The 17033-nt window shown below is 39.1% G+C and overlaps 1 protein-coding gene across 1 annotated transcript in view; it reads left to right on the top strand.

Moving 5' to 3' along the window:
• dacha (dachshund a) overlaps positions 1-17033 on the top strand; it is a 127304-nt gene that overhangs the window by 73200 nt on the left and 37071 nt on the right. The gene's annotated exons all lie outside the window — the stretch shown is intronic.

Below are 17033 nucleotides of genomic sequence, written 5' to 3' on the forward strand. Positions count from 1 at the left end.
TCATAGGAAACAGCTGAATTGGTGTAGGAGGTTCTGAAATCCTTTTTTTTTTTTTTTGGATTTTCCCCAATTTTCTCCCTAATTTTGTGTTGCCCCATTCACATCTACTAGTCAGGTCTCCCCTACTATACTACGGTTACTAACCAGGAAGGCCAAAGGCTAACACTTGCTTCCTCTGAGACACATGAAGGCAGTCAATGGCATCTTATCGAACTGCTGCTCATGCTGTATCATAGGGTGGTGTAAAACTCTCAGAGGAAAGCACTATCTGCCTCCATGTTTGGATAGTGTCATTGTGATTGACAGGGGAGAGAGATTATGGCATCACACCAAGGGCAGTAATGTAATTTTGTTATGTCAGTGTGCATAGGCACAGTAAGTGAATTGCTTATTCTATGCATGTATGCAGCCGTGTGTGTGTGTGTGTGTGTGTGTGTGTTAGTAACAGATGGCAGTCTCTACCTCACAGTTGCAGAACTGGGAGGAGATGGAGAAAATATGCCCCCAGGTACTCTTAGATTCAGTGTACACCTGGCCTGAAACCATATTTTATTAATGCATCAGGAAATGAATCTGTCCCAAACACACACACACACACACACACACACACACACAGAGCACAGTGCTACACTGCAACTTTACTGTGGGATAGGGAGAAATGAAAGGCCAAATAAAATGAAAGACACACACAGACTGCTAATTCATCTTATTAAGTTTTCAAGGCATGTGGAAGCATGCACATGTACACAAAACATTCTGACCTCCATATGCACAGTAGTTTATCCATATGTCATCTACTTAACAGGATGTCAGTGGGTCCTTAAAAAGTCTTAAAATGTCTTAAATTCTTTAATGTAAAAATAAAGCCTTAATTAGCATTCAAATGTCTTAAATTCACGTTTCAAAGGTCTTCAAAATGCAACCGAACCGACACGGTAAAGCAGATTTAAATGTTATTTTCTCTAGTTGCTTTTTGAAATGGTAAAGCCATGTGACTGTGTTGCACTCAGAGTGTGTGTGGCTCATCAGTGTTTTAGAGCGGCTCGGTTCACAGTAAACGCCGCTCCACACCAACTTCATCTCTGTCTGTGCTGTGAGTTTGAGTCGCTTATAATCTGCATTTAGACATAACACACGCCAGATTCATTTTGGTTTTATGTTAGCATAATCTCAAACAGAGAGGTTTACAGCATTTCACCTGATTGGTAATGAGAAGGGAATTTTAAAAAACTGTTGCCAACTAAAAGGAGGTCTTCCTGCGGTTTTCAGCCAAAACAAAAGCCACAAGGTCTAACACATAAAAGTGAATTAAGTCAGAAATATATTACTATTGTTATATTACTATTTGTACCCCAAATAAAAATTTATTATTATTATTATTATTATTATTATTATTATTATTAAATATTATTCAGTGCAAAAGTAATATTACAAAATAGCAAAGTTTTTTTAAACATATATATTTATGTACATTTATAACACTACTTGTTACATTACCTGGCGTTAAATTACAAAAAAAAAACTTGTAAACACTGCTGCGAGGGGGTTTCAAATACAGCTGCTGTGGGAGTGATGGTAAATTCATCCATCTCTATAGTTTTTTTCCCTCTCTTGGACAGTGATACAAAGGGCTGAGGCGACTGAGGGCTTTTTTTCTTTCACTGTTGGAGCAAATGGTTATACGAAAAGGATATTTGCTCTGGTCTCCCATATACCTCTACAGAAGTTTACCCTGCTATAGTTTATTTAAACCCTGAAATGGATGTATATGTGTGAAAACAATCCATTACAAGTATTGTGCAGCATGATTGAAGTGATGTGCAGGTCTTAAACTTTTTTTTGGAAATGTCTTGAATATGGTATTAAAAAGTATTAAATTTAAAGTGATGATACCTGCAGATACCCTGCTTAAGGTGTTTGCCTAACAAACAACAATTACTCTGGTGACCATTACCCACCACACAGACGCATACATACACTCTCAGTGGCAGATTGTGTGAGGTCACTGTACTTACCTAAAAGGATTTGCTCAGTAAAGATGTGCTACACTGCTCTTCTTGCTCCACCGCTAATACTTTATTTTGTCTGTTTTAATAGCACACCCTGACACATTTCTCACTGTGAACGTGATAAATTAACATGAAAAAGTCATGAGCTGAACTCATTACGTACATGGCATCTTTACAACAGTCCAGTGAGTTTTAAACACTAGTTAGTTTGTGTGTGTGTGTGTGTGTGTATGTTTGCGTGTGTGTGCGTGTGTGTGTATGTTTGTGTGTGTGTGTGTCAGAGTTTCTGCTAAGAAATTGTGATGCCAGACGACATGTCCAGGAATGATAAAGTTTACTGGACAAACAAGAAGAAATCCAGTCATATCTTTTTATATTGCACTGCAAAGGTGTAGCTATGTGATGGCAATGGGTGGCCAGTGCCACCCCTGATTGAAGCTTGGCCATCCCTGTTAGGTGACAAAACTGATAGGTGACTGTTTTTTGCTCAAAGTCCTAAGATGCTGTGCTATTAGACAGCAGCAAACCACCCACACTGCACAAACCTCTGTGTGTAGGAGGCTAGGAGCAGTAAAATTTAATTTTGGTAGCGTTATGTCTAGCTCAAATGAGCATGGAGGATACGGTGATCAGGTGAACAAAAAACAGGGTTGTAACCTGGTCTGGTCTATCAGGGCTGTAGCACCGAAGATTTTTTTTAGCTCCGAATAATTCTCCACTTGGCACGATTTGTCACTACGTAACTGAACGTCAGTAATAGAAGACGGCAGTGTAGTAATTTGTATCCTAATTTGAACAGAGGCAAGACCAATCAGACAAGGTTTAGACACTAGCTCTCACAGTCCGTCAGTCAGTGTAAGGGAAAAATGGATATATGCCGATCTTTATTGTCATTGCACATTGGATGTTTGTTGTGTAGCTCTTAAAAGAAATGATACATTTAAACAATCCACACATACATTCATACAAAAAATAAATACATACAATTTAAAAATATAGGAGAAAGAACTGGTACATATCTAAAAAAAAAAAAAAAGATGTTAAAAAATTAAAAAATGAATTAAATACATACACACACATACACACACACACACACACACACACACACACACACACACGTACAGTGAGGGAAAAAAGTATTTGATCCCCTGCTGATTTTGTACGTTTGCCCACTGACAAAGAAATGATCAGTCTATAATTTTAATGGTAGATTTATTTGAACAGTGAGAGACAGAATAACAACAAGAAAATCCAGAAAAATGCATGTCAAAAATGTTATAAATTGATTTGCATTTTAATGAGGGAAATATGTATTTGACCCCCTCTCAATCAGAAAGATTTCTGGCTCCCAGGTGTCTTTTATACAGGTAACGAGCTGAGATTAGGAGCACACTCTTAAAGGGAGTGCTCCTAATCTCAGCTCGTTACCTGTATAAAAAACACCTGTCCACAGAAGCAATCAATCAATCAGATTCCAAACTCTCCACCATGGCCAAGACCAAAGAGCTCTCCAAGGATGTCAGGGACAAGATTGTAGACCTACAAAAGTCTGGAATGGGCTACAAGACCACCTTCTCACCAAGCTGCTTGAAACTGCTTTTTTCAACTGCACAACACAAGTGGTTTTCCCAAATTCAACAGACAACTTATAATGAGTTCTCCAGTTTCAAAATTATTCAAATTAGTCTTTCCTCATTTGTAAGTCGCTTTGGATAAAAGCGTCTGCAAGATTATTGAAGAGAGATTACTGCACTCTATTTACACAAATATTTCATTCCACTATGACTATATGTAAGGGGCAGTAATGGGGAGAAGTGTTTTTTGGTGTTCAGTTCAGTGATGGCTCTGGGATAAAAACTGTTTTTAAGTCTGGAAGTGCAGGTCTTTCAAAGCACTTTGCTATAATGGGAGTGAGTGCCACTGGTCTATAGTCATTTAGGCAGGTGATGTTAGTTTGTTTAGGCATTGGTATAATTGTGGCTGATTTCAAACAGGCAGGTACAGAAGCCTGTGACAGGGACAGATTAAAGATGCTGGTAAACACTTCTACAAGCTGATAGGCTCAGTCGTTGAGCACTCTTCCTGGAATCCCATCAAGCCCTTCAGCCTTCTTAACATTTACACTGCCAAAAATTCACCTAACTTCATGTGTCTCTATAATGAGTGAGTGAGTGGTAGCATCCAGTGAGTGTGCAACGACGTTGTCTGATCCTTTTGTTTCAAAGCAGGCAAAAAAGCAATTTAGTTCCTCCACCAGTGAGTTATGATTCTCAGTGGGTGGATCTTTGTTGCGCCTGTAGTTGGTAATATGATGAATGCCCCGCCAAATATGTTTTGGGTCCCTATTTGTGAAATGGTCCTCAATCTTTTCCTTGTATGCAGCCTTCGCGCATCTAATACCTTTTTTCAGGTTGTGTCTGGCAGCACTGTAATGTTCTCTGTCACCAGATTGAAGGCTGCATTTCGCTCTCTCAAGAGGATCTGGACCTCCTTCGTCATCCATGGTTTCCTGTTTGGGTAAACATGGATGCGTTTGTTAATGGTGACATTTTCAACACGGGTCCTGATGTAGAAGAGATGTGTTGATGTGTATTCCTCTATGCCTTGGCTATAGAGCAGGTCCCAATTTGTACATTGGAAACAGTCCTGCAGTTGTAGAGTAGCTTCTTCAGGACAGATTTGAACAGTTCTGATGATGGTTTCCTGTTGGATAATGATGGGATTATAAGCTGAGATAAGAAGTAGTGATAACTGATCAGATTGTCCAAGATGTGAGAGAGGTGAGGCTTTATATCCTTTGATAATATTGGAATAGTTAGAATCCAGCGTATTGTTCCCTCTAGTTAAACACTTCACATGTTGATCGAATTTCAGCAGCACAGTCTTTAGATTTGCATGGTTAAAATCACCAGCAATAATGAGGACCCCTTCAGGGTGTGCAGGCTGTTGTTTATTTATTGCTGTTAACACATAGCCAAGTGCTAGACTAGCATTTGCATCAGGAGGAATATACACAGCTGTAATGATAACAGAGTACTCCTGCGGCAGATAGAAGGGTCTGCACTTGATTGCCAGAAACTCCAGATCAGGTGAACAATGCTTATCGATGATGGTCGGTGAGGGTTTCTTCTTAGCCTGGCTAGGATACTAGACCAACCTCCTCACTTGTCTTCATTCCATCCGCCGTGTACGATGCCCACTGCTCGGTATAATAATCCATGGGTAAAAGTGCTGAATAGCACTCGTGATGGGAGTTTGGTGCATTATTCCTATATGTAAAGTTAAAATGTACCATTTTAAGAAAAAAAAAAGTTAATTTTGAATTTGATGGCAACAAAAGGCTCGAAATAACAAAACGATGGAAAAGTAAGTGTTACCAAAAACAAACAGCTGGAGGAACATTTTGCACCTAATTAGGTTAATTGGGAACAGGTCAGTAACATGACTGGGTATAAAAAGAGTATCTTAGAGAGGCAGAGTTTCTCAAAAGTAAAGATGGGATGGAATCTGGATGGAAGCATATCTTGCTCTAAAACCCGTATATACCTTTCAGCATTGATGGTGCCTTTCCAAATGTGCAAGCTGCCCATTCCGTAGGCACTAATGCACCCCCATACCATCAGAGATGCAGGCTTTTGAACTGAGCACTGATAAAAAGCTGGATGGTCCCTCTCCTCTTTAGTCCTCTTTAGTTTAGAGGATGAGGCATCCATGGTTTCCAAAAAGAATTTCAAATTTTGATTCGTCTGACCACAGAACAGTTTTCCACTTTTCCTCAGTCCATTTTAATTGAGGTTTGGCCCAGAGAAGACAATGGCGTTTCTGGATCATGTTCACATATGGCTTCTTCTTTGCATGATGGAGCTTTAACCAGCATTTGTGGATGGCACAGCAAAATGTGTTCACAATTAGTTCTGGCGGTTCTGAGCCCATGCAGTGATTTCCATTACAGAATCATGTCTGTTTTTAATGCAGTGCTGCCTGAGGGCCCAAAGATCACGGGCATGCAATACTGATTTTCACCCTTGTGCCTTGCGCACAGAGATTTCTCCATATTCTCTGAATCTTTTGATGATATTATGTACTGAGATATTATTGGCTGCAATTTTACTTTAAGGAACATTATTATGAAATTGTTCCACAAATTGTAGATGCAGTTTTCCGCAGATGGGTGAACCTTTGCCCATCTTTACTTCTGAAAGACTCTGCCTTTTTAAGATACTCTTTTTATACCCAATCATGTTACTGACCTGTTGCCAATTAACCTCTAGCTGTTTCTTTTTAGTAACCCTTACTTTTCCAGCCTTTTGTTGCTCCCGTCCCAACTTTTTTGTGACCTGTCAAATTCAAAATGACCTTTTTTTTCTTAAAATGGTACATTTACTCAGTTTAAAGATTTGATATGGTTTCTATGTTCTATTGTGAATAACAAATGGGTTTATTAGATTTGCAATCATTGCATTCTGTTTTTATTTACATTTTACACAGCATCCCAACTTTTTTGGAATTGGGCTTGTATTTAGAAGTACGTTTAAAAACTTTTTAGGCGGGGGATGGGTTTGTTTTTTTAATTTTGTTTTCCTTTGTTAGTATAAAAAGAAAAAAAACTGTGAATGATTAGAATAAACTCCCTCATTACTGAAGTACAGGAGAAGATATCCACAAAGTTACTATAAAATAGATGGTGAAACCACTTTCTTTAACTGATAAGAAACGGTGCTATAATGTTGATATTTCTATGCTGCTTGGAAAAATCAGCATCATAAACAGGTTTTTAGAGTCCCTGGTGACATGCCAGCCAAACCGAGCCATTTCCATAGCTCAAAAATTATTTGACCTTTGGATGATTATACACCAATTTCCTTCTTTCTTTCTTTTCCTAATTTGCATTATGCCTTATTCTATAAAGAGCTAAATATAAAAGTTCTTAAATTGTCTAAGCAATTCTCCTTGCAGTGCACCACCCTGTGTTCAGTGGAGTGTTTGATTACACAATGCAACAGGTGGGCTGTTTTATAGCAAAAACTTTAACGATATAATGTAGAGGACAATGAGGCTCCTTGACAAGCACCTCATCCTATGATTCTGTGCTTGTCAGTCTCCAAGTGTCTCATTTTCTCTTTTAATGAAATGAGCACATTAGCGTCCAAATTAGAGTAGCCCTGTGTCCATACTACTGGTCCTCTACACTGGTACGTGTTAAACACAATGGCACTACAACCATGGGTAGAGGAGTTTTAATGAGGAGGTCAGGCAGGTCTTTATCTACACCTGTGATTAACATCAGGATCTAGTCTGTGTAAAATATCCTGTAAGGTATGGTGTGTTTGTAATGTTGGGCTTTATATCTGTTTGGGGAAAATACTTGAAGAGGCTTAAAGGGGGCAAATAAAAAATTAAACCTTTAAAAAGATTTTCATGGAGAAGAGTCTGGGCTCAGCCCCATATGATTAACAGTCCAGATAATACCCATGGTAAAAACTGTTATTTATGTAGATTTCACTACCTTTTCGTGAAAGCTTGTTAAAGTTGAGGTGCTGTGATGTTTCATCATGAAAAACAAATGTTAGCTTAATGGCATAACCTAGGTAAAGTTACTGCAACTAATAGCTAGCTTTTTTTTTTTTTAAATAACGTTACCACATACGCTCACTTTATGAATCTGTCACTGTTTTTTGTAAGTAGCTATTTAATTTAATAATGAAAGTGTTTCTTGATAGGCGTGTTTGTCTGAACTGTAGAGAGCATGAAAATGAAAACAGGGGAAGATAGGACGATACATTCCTTTTTTACAAAGAGGACTTGTAACAGCAAAACTGAAGATGACAAAGAGGCAGGGGAAACGATTACTACAGAGAGGGAAGAAGCAGGTATAACATCAGACAGGGAGCATGTGGAGAGTGCCATAGAGATGAGATAACATGAGATAACTCATATAGTCAGTCACTACCCACCAGGTATAAGCTACATAAGTCTGCAGATACAGCTTATGTAGCCTACATACCTGGTGGGCAGTGTTTGACTACATGAGTGTTTTTGCTCATTTTTGAAAGACTTTTGAAAATGTCCATTTTGTTTAATGGGACTCCCATTAGATTTTTTCTTTGCCTACTTTATTAAGCTTTTTCTCATTTTATTCTGAAATTAATAAATTTTTTCCTTCTTATGTATGGCATTGGAAATGGTGACTTTAAATTTCTTGTGTACATTTGTGATCTATAAATTCTGTAGAATTTGCAGAATTTATGTCTGTAGAATTTTTTTGGCCACCCCATTGAAATCACTAGGTCTTACTTGGCCACCCCTGAAAAAAGTTCTTAAATATAACAAATATATATTTAAACATAACAAAAAATTTTTTTTAATGATAAAGTTTGAGTTATATTTAATTTTTGTTATATTTAAGTGTATTTGGCTTAAAGAAATTGATTTATCAACTTAAAAATTTTGAGGTAATTAGTTTCCTCAAATTTTTTGTGTTAAATTAACTATCTGATTTTACAGTGAAGTATATGTGGTTGTGGGGGCAGCGGCATGGTTGAGCAACATCTGTGGATGGAGAGGAGGCGGGTAACGTGATTCTGACCTGTGTTGGATTAGTTACTTGCGTGTGTCTGTTTGTGCTTTCAGTGCCTCCTGACTGCGAGCCTCCAGACTTCTAACAAGTGAGCAAGAGGGAGACAGACAGACAGACAGACAGATGACCAGCACAAAGTCCTGTGTGTGTGCGTGTGCGTGTGCACACGTGTGTGTGTGGTTGAATGAGTTGAATAATGTGAGCAAATCAGAGTAAACATTACAGGAGAAGCATGTGGAAAAATATTTGTGCATACAGAGACCTTATTTAGGTGTGCAATTGCAAACATACTTGGTTTAATGTATGTCTGCTTCGTGTTAATATTTTTACCGGACATTGTGTCCGATAGGTTTAGATTTTATCGGACATTTTGAATTTTGAATGGTAAAAAACTGGTATATTCCAGCTAATGGAAAAACGTGTGTGTGTGTGTGTGTGTGTGTGTGTGTGTGTGTTTGGGCATGTATGCGTGTGTTGGTGATGACAAACAAAGTGACTTGGTGGTGCATGGTGATGAATTGCCAAGCCTGAGGCCAGGAGCACCTTGTTTCAGCATGACTCTGACAAGTGAACCCCTCTCCACCTCTCCATAAATCACTTATTCTCTCTCTCTCTCTCTCTCTTTCTCTCTCTCTCTCTCTCTCTCTCTCTCTCTCTCTCTCTCTAAAACACACACACACAAACACAATGCTCACTACAGGTCAAGCACTAATGGTAGCTACACTCGCTGCAAGCAACGTTCCTCCCCTTTCCCTACTCGCTCTTCTGTGATAGACAGGGTGCTCTGGTCTAATTCGTGATGGACTTATTCTGCCTCATTTGTAACCAGTCACTGGGGGTGTTATGCTGATACACCAGTGTGGTTCTGTATTATGATAAGGAGCGCTGAAAGACATTTAGGGTACAATTACAGCTATATATCTACAGTATAGCTATAGGCTATAGACTGTGACATGACCCAGCTCCAGGTGTGGCACATTGTTTAAAATGTACACTAGGATTTTTAAAATAAGGCTGCCGGCTAGTGTCCTATATGTAATTTTAACCATTATTAAAAGAGTATTCATTTGTTAAAAGCACTTGATTCCTGCAAATTTATTATTACTTATTAGAAAAACAAATTCTAGAAGTGATCTTTTTAACAAATATATATATATTTTTAAATAATCTGCAATTGCTGCTACAGTGTTATATGTAATTCTAAATTTGGTCAGTTTTCTGCTTTAACACACCTACTAATAAACCTGTTAATTAACTGGTGACTTGAATCAGGTGTCTTTGATCCAGAAAATAATTAAACTGTGTATCCTGCATTAGAGTGAATTTAGAGTTATCAAGCACTAAACGTTTGCAGGCAGTAAATCGGAAACTAATGCCAGCAGGTATTTAAACATTAGCACATTAAAAAAAAAAAAAAGAGGTCCATGTGAATGTTTGCTTTTCATCTACATGGAATTTTTCTTGCGAGTTGATTTCTTGCAAAACACGCAAGTTGTAAACTTTGGAGGATATCTGAGGCTCACTTTTCTATTGTCTCCTTTTATCATACAATGACAGATGACCTTTACTACTCCATACCTGAGTGGCTACTCAGGTATGGATATGTTAAATGACATCTGCAGTGGATAAATTATTCATGAAATGCCATAAAGTATTGTGTAAGTTTGTGTAAAATGTAGCACTAAAAACAACTTCAACACTCATATACTTTCGTAAGAAAGTAGAATAGAGATACAAATATGACTTGGCCTTTTGTGACCATAAGAAGGCCGCAGTAAACTGCAATACATTCTTCTGTATTATTAGTGTTTTACCTTACCATTGGAAGAAATGTGGGCATCATATTTTCCAGTGAGGAAAAAAGTCAAGTGCTTCTGGTCCAGTTTGTTTGCTAATGTATATGGCTTAATTTGATGTGGTGTGCAGTGGTCACAGGAGTACTTAGGGAGGAAAGAGAGAGACTATAATGTGTTATTCTGCGCACTCCATATTTGCCAACCCAGTTTTCCACAGAGCAAGATAATAATGTGGCATCTGGTTACAATCAATGTTTCCCTACTACCATTATGAAATTAGCTACACGGAAATTATTTGAAATGGCCTGTAATGATTTCTGATAGAAGTTTACACCATTGTTTTACCCTTTGAGATAAGCATGGTGAATCAGCATCAAAATAAGTGCACATTTAAGAATAAACCCCCAAACCTACCCAGCAACCCCACTTTACCTCATTCTTTCATTCTGGTTCTAGACCTTTAGGATCTGATTCAGATCTGATAGGCTTTTGATTATTTTTTGGCTGGCAATCTAGCTACATTTGCTGTGAAAAAGCCCTGGATTCCTTGTTTTTTTGAGCTGCATATTTTCCCTCATTATATTGTTTGTTTATTTAACAGTACTTCCCTCAGACTATGTGCAAAAGGAAGTGTTTGAAGACCCTTTGTGATCATTAGCTTGATTGCTGTTCTAAGCATGTTTGGGTGGTTTAATTAAATCATAGCTGGGTGTGCCAGGCCCTAGGGAGAGAGCTTTGGCTGCAAGGTTTTGAAGGGCTTCTCCTCTTAGCAAAAAGGTGTCAGATGAGGATAATCAATGCTGTGATAGGAAAAGTTACTGTTACAGTTGACAATTTGGGGCAAGGTTAGTGCAGCTGAAAGTCATCCTACATAGACATTTTTGGATGAGAAAGCCAGATGATAAATGAGTCTCTGCCTGACTTCCCCTTTTCTTTCTGTGTGTGTGTGTGTGTGTGTGTGCGCGCGCGTGAACGTGTGTGTGAAATAAAGACAAGTGCTTGTTCAGCTCTGATGCAGTCTTTAAGAGTGCAGCTTTTCTCATCAATAGCACATGAGGCAGTAAACCAAACTGTCAGTTTGCATATGATTTTGTCTTTTTTTACATAAATAAATAAATGAATTTAAATGCAATCATCTTGGTTGAATTAGAACACTACATTGGGACACTACAGTAGTTCCTGCAGTAGATGCCTTATTCAGACTTGATAACATCCGTCTCTGGGGGTATGATCATAAGTGGACACATGAGATAAATAGGAATTCACATTTGTTATTTTCATGTGATTCGAATGTGTCTCCATTTACCACTTGTCATCACATGGCTTCGGTAGCAGGGTTGCCAAATCTGCCAAAAGCAACTTAAAGTCACTTCAAAACCAGGCCCAAAATACTAGGCAGTTCTAAATATAAACTGAAAAGAAGTGATTATATTTAGCTGTCAGATGCCATTTTATTAATTAAATTGTTGGATACTCTGGTCAGTTGATAAAAGCTTTACTCATATAGACATTTGGCTGTGTGGCATTTTGCTCAGCTAATTACATTTCATGTGCTTTTAACAATCACACACAAAAAAGAGGGACATTAAAATAAATAAAAAGTGAGGTACGTGCATAAATTTAGTCATATAGCTATAGTGTGGGCACATGCTGTCAGAGTTTAAGGATTTTTAAAAATCAGTCCCTCACAAACACAGCTCTAATAATTGTGATCACAGTGCACAAAATATACATATTAAATAACAAACATACTGTGAAATATTAAATATATAATAATACAGTACATATTGTTATGGAACGAGACTATATGCAGAAGCAATTGCAGATTCAAGTCTCTATTCACAAACAAAAGTCAATCAACATGACACCCGGTCTAAACTGGAAGATATAATCGAGGTCTAAACACAAAACTAGATTCAAGGCATGGAACAAAAATAGGACACGAAAACAGGACCGCTTAGCATCAAGGTAGCTAACACATACATAGGATACTTAAACGTATTCACCTATATTTACATCTATACACTCAGACTTCGTTAGCTGGTTTTAACCAATAGATAGATTTAACCGTAGATAATACTGCGCCAAGTGCGCAGCAACACGAGGGGTTTAAATAACTCACGTAATCAAACTTGAACTCAGGCAGCTGGAAACAATAAAGACACACCCTCACACTTCCACCAATAACTAAACAGGGAGGAGACAGAACAGAAACCAAAACACATGTTCATAGGAAACAGTCGTTATTACGTAATTTTGTGCATGCGCGTGCTTTTTGTCCATCTGCAGGGGAGTTCGTGACACATGTATTGTAGATATCCTACAGCCTACAGTGTCCTCCATTACTATTTGCACCGTTGGTAAATATGAGGAAAGAAGGCTGTGAAAAATTGTCTTTATTGTTTAAACTTTTGATCTTTTGGTAAAATAAATCACAAAAATACTCTGCTCTCATGGATATCAAACAATTGCAAACAAAACAGATTTATATAAAAAAAAATCTTTCTTAAATATAGGTGTGCTACAATTATTGGCACCCTATAGTCAATACTTTGTGCTACCTCCCTTTGCCAAGATAACAGCTCTGAGTCTTCTCCTATAATGCATGATGAGGTTGGAGAATACATGGCAAGTTCTGAGACCATTCCTTCATACAGAATCTCTCCAGATCCTTCAAATTTTGAGGTTAATGCTGGTGGACTCTCCTCTGCAGTTCACCCCACAGGTTTTCTATGGGGTTCAATTCAGGGGACTGGGATGGCCATGGCAGGACCTTGATTTTGTGCTCAGTAAACCATTTTTGTGTCGATTTTGATGTATGTTTTTGAACATTGTCCTACTGGAAGATCCAACATGGCCCATTTTAAGCTTTCTGGCAGAGGCTGTCAGGTTTTCATTTAATATCTGTTGATATTTGATATAGTTCATGATGCTATGTAGCCTAATAAAATGTCCCAAAACATTAAAGACCCAACACCATATTTGACCATGAGCATTAGGTACTTTTCCATATGGCTACCTCTCTATGTGCACCAAAACCACATCTGGTGTATATTGCCAAAAAAGCCCTATTTTGGTTTCATCTGACCATAGAATCTGATCCCATTTCAAGTTCCAGTAGTGTCTGCCAAACTGAAGATGCTTGAATTTGTTTTTGGATGAGAGTAGAGGCTATATATATATATATATATATTACACACACACACACACAGTATCTCACAAAAGTGAGTACACCTCTCACATTTGTGTAAATATTTGTTTATATCTTTTAATGTGACAATACTGAAGAAATGACACTTTGCTACATATGTAAAGTAGTGAGTGTACAGCTTGTATAACAGTGTAAATTTGCTGTCTACTCAAAATAACTCAACACACAGCCATTAATGTCTAAACCCCTGACAACAAAAGTGAGTACACCCCTAAGTGAAAATGTCCAAATTGGGCCCAAAGTGTCAATATTTTCTGTGGCCACCATTATTTTCCAGCACTGCCTTAACCCTCTTGGGCATGGAGTTCACCAGAGCTTCACAGGTTGCCACTGGAGTCCTCTTCCACTCTTTCATGACAACCTCACGGAGCTGGTGGATGTTAGAGACCTTGTGCTCCTCCACCTTCCATTTGAGGATGCCCCACAGATGCTCAATAGGGTTTAGGTCTGGAGACATGCTTGGCCAGTCCATCACCTTCACCCTCAGCTTCTTTAGCAAGGCAGTGGTCGTCTTGGAGATGTGTTTGGGGTCGTTATCATGCTGGAATACTGTCCTGCGGCCCAGTCTCTGCTTCAGTATGTCACAGTACATGTTGGCATTCATGGTTCCCTCAATGAACTGTAGCTCCCCAGTGCCGGCAGCACTCATGAAGCCCCAAACCATGACACTCACACCACCATGCTTGACTGTAGGCAAGACACACTTGTCTTTGTACTCCTCACCTTGTTGCCCCCACACATGCTTGACACCATCTGAACCAAATAAGTTTATCTTGGTCTCATCAGACCACAGGACATGGTTCCAGTAATCCATGTACTTAGTCTGCTTGCCTTCAGCAAACTGTTTGCGGGCTTTCGTGTACATCATCTTTAGAAGAGGCTTCCTTCTGGGACGACAGCCATGCAGACCAATTTGATGCAGTGTGCGGCGCATGGTCTGAGCACTAACAGGCTGACCCCCCACCTCTTCAACCTCTGCAGCAATGCTGGCAGCACTCATATGTCTATTTCCCAAAGACAACTTCTGGATATGACACTGAGCATGTGCACTCAACTTCTTTGGTCGACCATGGTGAGGCCTGTTCTGAGTGGAACCTGTCCTGTTAAACCACTGTATGGTCTTGGCCACCATGCTGCAGCTCAGTGTCAGGGCCTTAGCAATCTTCTTATAGCCTAGGCCATCTTTATGTAGAGCAACAATTCTTTTTTTCAGATCCTCAGAGAGTTCTTTGCCATGAGGTGCCATATTGAACTTCCAGTGACCAGTATGAGGGAGTGTGAGAGCGATGACACCAAATTTAACACACCTGCTCCCCATTCACACCTGAGACCTTGTAACATTAACAAGTCACATGACACCGGGGAGGGGAAATGGCTAATTGGGCCCAATTTGGACATTTTCACTTAGGGGTGTACTCACTTTTGTTGCCAGCGGTTTTAACATTAATGGCTGTGTGTTGAGTTATTTTGAAGGGACAGCAAAATTTACCCTGTTACACAAGCTGTACACTCACTACTTTACATTGTAGCAAAGTGTCATTTCTTTAGTGTTGTCACATTAAAAGATATAATCAAATATTTACAAAAATGTGAGGGGTGTACTCACTTTTGTGAGATACTGTATATATATATTGTTTGATATCCATGAGAGCAGAGTATTTTTGTGAATTTTTTTTTAACAATATATCAAAAGGTTAAACAATAAAGACAATTTTTCACAGCCTTCTTTGCTCGTATTTACCAAGGGTGTCAATATTGGTGGAAGGCACTGTATATTCTGTGTTTCCAACAGATGGTTTAAGGCACGTACCTGCAAATTTATTAGTAATGTGCTGGTTGAATATTTGTGTGTTAGACTGCTTTAATATTTTGTCAGTTTCCTTTAACAGTTGCCATCTGACAGCGCAAAGCATTCTGTCAAACTCAAAATCTGCCCCTTCCAGTCAGTCAAGATTGTAATTGCAAAATTAATTGTAATATTCAAAAGAAACATCAAACAGTATTTCTTTTTTTCCTTTTTTTTTTAAATTTCAGCTCAAACAATCTCCAGTTTCATTTCTACTGAACATTTCTGCTGCACATTTCTACTGAACATTTCTACTGAACATTTCTGCTGCACATTTCTACTGAACATTTCTGCTGAAAATTTCTGCTGAACATTTCTACTGAACATTTCTAGTGAACATTTCTGCTGAACATTTCTAGCAAACATTTCTAATGAACATTTCTAGTGAACATTTCTGCTGAACATTTCTTCTGAACATTTCTACTGAACATTTCTACTGAACTGTTACGCCACCGCCGGCAGATGGCACTGCAGCGCGGTTGCTATGCGGCTCACGTGACTCTTTGTTTTCATTCGCTTCCTGCCCGAGTTCTAGTTTCTGTTTGAGGATGTCCTTGATTTAACCCAGGTGTCTTTGGTTTAGATTAATCATGTTAGTTATTTAAACCCCTCGTGTTGCTGTGCATGGGGCACGGCATTAAGCTGAACTAAACTGAATCTACCCACGCGAATCGGGACTGGACTAAGAGAGACAAAGCTAAAGAGTTGCAGCAAAGCAACACCAAGCCAAGCAAGTTTTGTGTTTATGCCATGCCATAGTTGAATGTTCATGTCATGCCATAGTTGAGTGTTTATGCCATGCCATAGTTGAGTATTCATGCCATGCAATAGTTGAGTGTTTATGCCATGCCATAGTTGAATGTTCATGTCATGCCATAGTTGTGTGTTTATGCCATGCCATAGTTGTGTGTTCATGTCATGCCATAGTTGTGTGTTTATGCCATGCCATAGTTGTGTGTTCATGTCATGCCATAGTTAAGTGTTCATGCTATGCCTAAGTTAGATGAGTGTTTCCTACCATAGTTTAAGGAGTGTTTATGTCTTAGTTTACAGAATGTTCATGTCTTAGTTTAAGGAGGGTTCATATCTTGGATTAAAGAACGTTACTGTCTTAGTTTAAGGAGTGTTCAGGCCTTAGTTCGATTAGTGTTTCCATTCCATGTCCTCTGCTTAAGTATCAAATAAAGCCTTCCCTCCTGCACTTACTTCCTGTCAAAGTCTCATTGCGTAACAGAATGCCGCGCCCGAGCAGGGAAGTAGCAGGAGAGCACCTGGTCGGGAGGTGCTCGGACTACTGGCCGCAGTACAATTCCATGCAGTTTCCACAGAGGACGGCCGCTGAACTCCCGCTGGAAACGTATGGATGGGAATCCCACCCACTGCTGTTCCTGTTTCACAGCCAGGTGTACTTTGCAAACCTGGCAGCCCCCAAGCCTACCAAGAAACAGTGGCTGGGCTTCCTAGTATCCCAGTTTTATGGGCCGGCCCGGGATTGGGCAGAGCAGCTGGCCCGTTCAGGGTCCAGTGCCCTCTATGACGTCACCCAGTTCTCAAAACTTTTTCTGAAGGAGTTCTCGAAGCCGGGGCAAGCAAA

The sequence above is a fragment of the Ictalurus furcatus genome, chromosome 18, assembly GCF_023375685.1.
Source record: "Ictalurus furcatus strain D&B chromosome 18, Billie_1.0, whole genome shotgun sequence".
Lineage (NCBI taxonomy): Eukaryota > Metazoa > Chordata > Actinopteri > Siluriformes > Ictaluridae > Ictalurus > Ictalurus furcatus.